Source organism: Stenella coeruleoalba, assembly GCF_951394435.1.
Source record: "Stenella coeruleoalba genome assembly, chromosome: 15".
Taxonomy (NCBI): Eukaryota; Metazoa; Chordata; class Mammalia; order Artiodactyla; family Delphinidae; genus Stenella; species Stenella coeruleoalba.
The window spans coordinates 9,717,136-9,724,631 of NC_137161.1; the positions used below are offsets into that span (position 1 = coordinate 9,717,136).

At 42.8% G+C, this 7,496-nt stretch overlaps 1 protein-coding gene across 4 annotated transcripts in view; it reads left to right on the plus strand.

Moving 5' to 3' along the window:
• The window catches only part of LOC307197581 (uncharacterized protein), a 52,361-nt gene extending 47,024 nt beyond the window's left edge, over positions 1-5,337 (plus strand). For all 4 annotated transcript variants that reach the window (XR_013831454.1, XR_013831455.1, XR_013831456.1 and 1 more), the window contains one exon: positions 4,853-5,337. The gene's annotated coding sequence lies outside the window, so the exon portion shown is untranslated. The remainder of the gene's footprint in view (positions 1-4,852) is intronic.
• The last annotated feature ends 2,159 nt before the right edge of the window (positions 5,338-7,496 follow it).

Sequence of the window (7,496 nt, forward strand, 5' to 3'; positions counted from 1 at the left end):
AAAAATGTCACATCCCTGCCAACAAAAAAACAAAGCAGACAATGAAATCTCTGGTAAAAATCAAAAAGGAAGTCAGTTGTGATGTTTCAACCATTGAGTCCTCTTTGCAATGTGGTAAAAGAGATTAAAGTCGGTAACCATCACTGTATAATTTTCTTCTGTCTCTGACACCTCTTGGACATGGCCTCATTAACACCAGCTTTATTTCCTACAACTACAGGAGGTCTCAAGAACCTTTTATGTACTATGGTCAAACAGAAATGCTGACCCAACACTATCTTTGTTTCTCATACTTTTAGTTGAATTTCTGATACATTAATAGGAACTTGGGGATTTGAATGCATTTTGAAAACCACATAAGTGATCCTGATATAATAAAAGCTTACTTTAATTCAGGCTGCAGGCTTCATTTTGAGTTATTATGTTAGTGAGTTTTTCAAGCACTTCTCCACACCAACCTTTTCATCTGAGGCACAGGCACTAAAATTCCCTTTGTGTCCCAAAGCAGAGAGGTTTCCTCTTGCTGCTGTACCAAATTACCACAAACTTAGTGGCTTGAACCAACACAAATGTACTCTCTTACAGTCATGGAGGTCAGAAGTCCAAACTCAGTCTCCCTGGGCTAAATTCAAGGTGTTAGCAGGTCTGGTTCCTTGTGGAGGTGTTAGAACCAGTTCAAAGGAGGATCCAAAGAACAAACACATTCACAGACCAGGGATATTGAATGAATGTGTGAAAAGAGGTGTATTGGTTTCCTAATGCTGCTGTAACACATCACCACAATTAGTGACCTTAAAACACTAAGTGGCTTATTAGCTTACAGTTCTGGAAGCCAGAAGTCCTAGAACCAAGGTGTCGGCAGGGCTGCATTCCTTCTGAAGGCTCAATGGGAGAATCCGTTTCCTGGTCTTTTCCGGCTTCTAGAGGCTGCCTGCTTTCCTGGGCTCATGGCGCCTGTCTCCATCTTCAAATCCAGCAGTGTAGCATCTCCAAATCTCTCTCTTTCTCTGACCTCTTCTTCTATTACCACATCTCCTCCTGCCTCCTTTTTATACAGACCCTTGTGGTTACACGGGACCCACCCAGACAATCCAGGGTCATCTCCCCAACTCAAGATCCTTCATTGAATCATGTCTGCAAAGTCCTTTTTGCCAAGTAAGGTAACCAGTCCATGGTTTTCAGGAATAAGGACTTGAACATCTCGGGAAGGAGAGAGCATTACACTGACTACACAGGAGGAGAGACAGGAAATTTGAAACCAACTTGCCCCTAATACGGTGTCAGAAAAGGAGGGGCGTGTAGAACTCCATCAACACACACACTCCCTCTCTGAACCTCAAGTCTCACCTCCACAGAGCCCAGTTCTAGGGGTTCAGATTATATACCTTTCCAAGGGTAAAGCCTTTCCTTAAATTTTTCATTAATTAATACATTTAAAATTTGTTTTAGCTTACAATACAGATAACTTGATCTTTTTCCTTTCAATGTACAGATCTATATATTTTAACCCATGTATAGATTTGTGTAAGCACCACCACAATCAGGATACAGAACAGTTCCATCACTGTCCAGAAAAGACCCTCATGCTGCCCCTTGGTAGTCACACTTTCCCCCCACCCTTTAAAATCTTAAAATCTTTAAAGTGTGTTCACTTTTCTACCAGTATGAGAGTCATGATTTTAGCTTTTCTGAGAATTCTCTTGCAACACTGAGAATGCAGCGAACAAGTGGTAACTGAATCAGCAGATCCAGGAGAGCCAAATCCTGAGCCGGCAGTGGGAGAGGCCAGAAAGGAGCCCTGGAGATGCTCGGGAATTAGCGGCACCAGATACCTCTGCAAGCTGGAGGTGGAAGTGTGACCCAAAATAGTAAGAGTGCGCCGAAAATCTAAGAAAGAGTCAAATCCCCATTCTCCCCTCCCCCATGCCACATGCTGGGCACCCGACGCCCTTCAAACCTGGTTAAATGACTGGGCTTTGTGCTTTTGAGAGGATGAAAGAGAAAGAAGGTCTGTGGACGGGGACTAAACTGAAGATAGAGGGGACGGGGGAAAGGTGACATTCTGATTGCTGAGACCCCGGCCTTCCTCCCCACCCTTTCCAAGACCAGGCAAGAAGGCTGAACTCCTCCAGGCAGGTGAGTGGACAAGAATTCTCTGGAAATTTTGCCCATAAAGAAGAAAACCTAAAGATACTGATATGTGAGTGTAGGGAGGTGGGTGATCGGCAATGACACAGCCCAGCCAGGTCACTCCACAGCGCTGCTCAGGCTGCCTCTTCTAGAAGACAATTGGACACCCAAGGAGTACGAGACCTTTGAGGAAAACTGAAAGACACAGGCTAAAAGAACCAAACCGCTGAAGGCAGCCCGCACGGAGGAAACCAAAACTCTCTCTCCCTAAAACATTAACATCGTCGATAAGGGAAAATACTGCAGCCACAAAATAAGAATCAGAGTTCTTTTTTTTTAAATTCAGGTAACAAGGAAGAGTTCTGGGAAATTAAAAATATGAGCACAGAAATGAAAAACTAAGTTGAAAGCTTGGATGACACAGTTGAAGAAATATTCCAGAAAGTAGAGCAAAAAGAATAAATAAATAACAAGACGTGGAACTTGGAGAGAAATGATAATTAAGAAAAGGAGAGGACCAATGCAGGAGTTCCAATGCCGAACACTGGGAGTTCTAGGAAGAGAACAGAGGAAACAGAGGGAATGAAAAAAAAAAAAATCCAATAAGATTCCCAGAACCAGAGGACATGAGTTATTAGACAGCAGGGATCCATGCAATGGGTGGAAATAGACCCAACCAATAAATATCATCATTAAAATTCAGATTACAAGGGGACAAGGAAAGGTAGAAGCTAGTGGAAAAAAATACGAAGTTTGCATCTAAAAGTACAACAATCAGAATGGCATGAGACATATCATCAACAACACGGTAAACTCAAAGACAGTGGAGCAAGGCCTTCAGATTTCCGAGGGACAATTATATAGTTGATCCTCATTATTAGCGGATTCAGTATTTGGAATTTATCAACTCGTTACAGTTTATTTTTATCACCAAAATCAATACTCGAGAAGCTTTTGGGGTCATTCAAAGACGTGCAGAGCAGCAAAAAAAATTGAATCACATGAAGCGTGCATTTCCAGCTGAGGCCAACCAAGGCAATGCTCTACCTTCTTGTTTCAGATCTCATACCTAAGCAAGTGGCCTCTTCACAGTCTATTTAGGGCCACATTTTGTGTGTGTGCTTTTTGTTAGTGATTTCAGACTGTTTAAAACAGCCCCCAAGCCTAGTGCTGAACTGCTATCTAGTGCTCTAAGTACAAGAAGCCTGCCATGAGCCTTGTGGAGAACATCGGCGTGGTAGGTAAGCTTTGCTCAGGCATGACCGTGAGCTCTGTTGGCAGAGAGTTCAACGCTAATGAATGAACAATATATATTAAATAAGCTGTCTTTCAACAGAAACACACATAAAATAAAGTTATGTATTGATGTGTTGATGAAAATGTCATGACCAGGGACTCAAAGCAACCCAACTCTGTATCTCCTCTAGAAGCAGTGGTTCGGTTTTTGCTGATTTGGTAGTCATGGTGACTGCAGGACACAACTAACTCAAACACCAAGAATCAATTAGAATTATAACCTAGGATGTTTCTTTCGTTTTTGTTTTATAATACAGGTAATGACATTTTTCTGTCAGTGTACAGTTCTATGAATTTTAACACGTGTATAGATTTGGGGGACCACCACCACGATCGGGATGCTGAATATTTCCATCACCCCCAAAATTTCCCTGGTGTGGCCCATTTGTACTCAGAGCTTCCCCTCACCCTTAAACCCTGGCAATGATTGACCTGTTCTCCATCACTCTATCATTTTGTCTTTTACAGAGTGTCATATAAGTGAAATCCTACAGTAAGGAACCTTTTGAGACTGGCTTCCCTCATTCAACCTAATGTTTTGGGATTCAACCAAGGTTTTACAAGTAGCTACCATTTGCTCCTTTTCACTGCTGAGTAATAGTCTACATAGCCTAGAATTTTAAACTCAAATCCATAAAGTGTGAAGATACACAGATCTTAAACTGTACCTTCCTTATACTTTGTCACAGGAATCTACTACACACACACACACACACAAAGGAGAAGTTAGGGAATAAACCAAGAGGTGAAGACATAAGGGGATCTGCCATAAGGAAGAAACATAAGAAATCCCCAGGATGATGGTGAAGACAACGTCTTAAGACAATTGCTCTTCAGCTGCTCCAATCCACATTGAAGAAACTTCTTCAGAAGATGAAATCGATAGAAGTTGTAAAGTGTTTGAATACATTGAGAAGAGATTTACACAACTGGTGGTGACTAATTCAGATGAATTAATACACAAAAAAGTAAGCAGACAAGGAGAAAAGGAAAATTATTAACTCTAATGAAAACAAAAAGGTGTGCAGAACAGGAAAAGGAATCAGAATACCCTATGGTGCAACTATGACTACTGAATATTTGTCTAAACATAATTACACTGTAATTCCTTTGGGGCCTGGGAAATAGGGGTGGGGAGATCACTCTCGTTCATAACAAGCCTTGCAGAATTATTTAACTCTTTAAAATACGTGCCTTTATAACATAGATAAAAATTAAAACTAAACTTAAAAATTTAACTTGATGAAATATATTCTTTTTCTATGTAAGGTCTGAGAGAGAGAGAGAGAGAGAAAGCCATTCCTGGTAATACCATCCTTGAAGGGGAAGTCATTAATTCCCTTCTTTGTCTAAAGCCAGTTCAAATTTGGATTTCATTAACAAAAGAAAACTGACAAGTACTAAAGCTATGCACCCTCCACACCAGGAAGCACCAGGTCTTCATTGTGGTCCTCCATTGAGCAGCTGGGACGGTGCAAGATGTGCTGAATGTGGTCCAGAAGATGCTCCACCAGCTGGACGTCCACATCAGCTGCAGAGCTCGCTGCTACGAACAGTGGCCAAGGCGTCCTGGGCTGCTGGAGGAGCTTGTGTTCCAGATGCCCAAGGAACATGGTGCCCAAGCCGACCAGCATGGGGTTGGTTGGGCGTCTGGCCAGGTCTCCTAGCTGGTCCATTTCCAGGTACGTAGTGGTCCCGATCTCTGCCTTTATATAAGTTGGTTACTTCACTGCGTCCTCAGTTGTGCCTGTTTACTGGATGCAGGCTACCAGCAAGTGATTGCTTGAACCACACCTCTGTGCTTTGCTGGTGGTAGTTCATCATTATTGTAAAATATACAGTATTTCACCTTTAAGTCTGATGGGACTTGAAAGCCATTTGCACTATCACAAGAAATTCCAACATTTACCAGTGACAGGAAAGGATATGCTTGCTGTTAGAGCCTTTAAATAAAACGTTAGTATTGGAAATTTCTGAAAGTTTGTTGTAAAAATAGCGTATGTTTTGGGCTTCCCTGGTGGCGCAATAGCTAAGAATCCGCCTACCAATGTAGGGGTTACGGGTCTGAGCCCTGGTCCGGGTAGATACCACATGTGGCGGAGCAACTAAGCCTGTGCACCACAACTACTGAGCCTGTGCTCTAGAGCCCGCAAGCCACAACTACTGAGCCCATGTGTCACAAGTACTGAAGCCCACGTGCCTAGAGCCCATGCTTGACAACAAGAGAAGCCACCGCAATGAGGAGCCTGTTCACCGCAACGAAGAGTAGCCCCCTCTCACTGCAACTAGAGAAAGCCCGCACACAGCAACAAAGATCCAACGCAGTCAAAAATAAATAAATAAATTTATTTAAGAAAACAATAAAACCATAGTGTATGTTTTTATATAGCTTCCTGTGCTAACAAAGCTTTGCACTGATGGTACCTATCATATATGTAACATGATCGTCATTAAAAAGACCCAAACAGGAATTGCATGGAGCCACTTTAAGCATAAAACATGATACACAAACTTTATGGATGCAAATTCAAGTTTCTCATGTAAAAATCTGATATGTTATAACAAGAAGTTTTGTAAAATTGTAATATTTAATTACTTTCTAAACTTTTCTGTTTGAGTTTTTATATTTTAAGGAAATAACATAAAGAAATATAATTAATTTTCTTTTCCAGCCTCCACATCAATGCCTCAAAAGTCCTGCCATTTTACCCCAGTGTGATAATAATTAAATTATTAGCATTTTAATCATGATTAAATCATGATTAATGTGAAAAAAAATCTTGGAGAGAACTGGCTGAAATCATAAGGACATCTATTATTATTACAATTAATGAAAAGTCAGGAGCTAGGCAGTCTCAGAGTAGGTTCGATGGCTCAGTAATATCAGCAAGAACCCAGGTTCTTTTCAGTTTTGCTCTCCACCTGACTCAGCATCCCGGCTTCCACCCCCAAGCCTGCCACCTGGTGTCCACAAGACGGCTGCTGCAGCTCTAAAACCCAGGTCCACTCGTGACAATCCCCAGAGCAAAGAGGATCAAGTTGGGAATGAGGGAGGAAAGGGCTTTCTTCTCACATGCCTCTTTCTTTTCAGGAGGAAAATTTTTTCTCAGAAGGTTCCAGGAGATTTCCCCTCCATCTTATTGAGCAGAACTTGGTCACATGTTCCAACGTGTGTGTGGGCGGGTGTGTGTGTGTGTGTGTTTCGACACCAAGTAATCCTCCAACACTAGCTGGGTGTCCTACTCAATTCTACAGCTACATAGTGTCAGATCCCACAAGCTCAGGGCTCAGTCCTGCAAGATGGCCTCCCACTCTACTTCAGAAGCCAGTCACAAGTCCACGTTGTCACCTGTGCTTCTGACAATAGCTATAGATCAGAGGTTCCCAAGAACCCCCTCCTTGAGGTCAATTAATTTGCTAGAGTGACTCACAGAACTCAAAGAAACATTTTACTTACTTGTTACCAGTTTATTACAAAAGGACACAACTCAGGGACAGCCAGATGGAAGAAAGGCATAGGGCAAGTATGTGGGAAGTGGCCCAAAGCTTCCTTGCTCTCCCTGAATGGCCAAGTGTTCACCAACCTGGATGCTATCTGAAGCCTGTTCTTTGGGGTTTTCATGGAGGCTCTGTTGCACAGGCAGTGTTGATTAAATCATTGGCCACTGGTGATTAAAGGGGGAGGTGAGACTGAAAGTTCCAACCCTCTAATCACAGGGTTGGTTCCCCTGGCAACCAGCCCCCATACTTAGGTTACTTAGAGACTTTCCAAAAGTCACCTCATTAACATAACAGAAGACACTTTTGGACTTCTCTGGTGGCGCAGTGGTTAAGAATCCACCTGACAATGCAGGGGACACGGGTTAGATCCCTGGTCCAGGAAGATCCCACGTGCCACAGAGCAACTAAGCCCGTGCACCACAACTACTAAGCCTGCACTCTAGAGCCCATGAGCCACAACTACTGAGCCCGCGTGCCACAACTAATGAAGCCCGCACACCTAGAGCCCGTGCTCCACAACAAGAGAAGCCACAACGAGAAGCCCGCGCACCGCATGGAAGAGGAGCCCC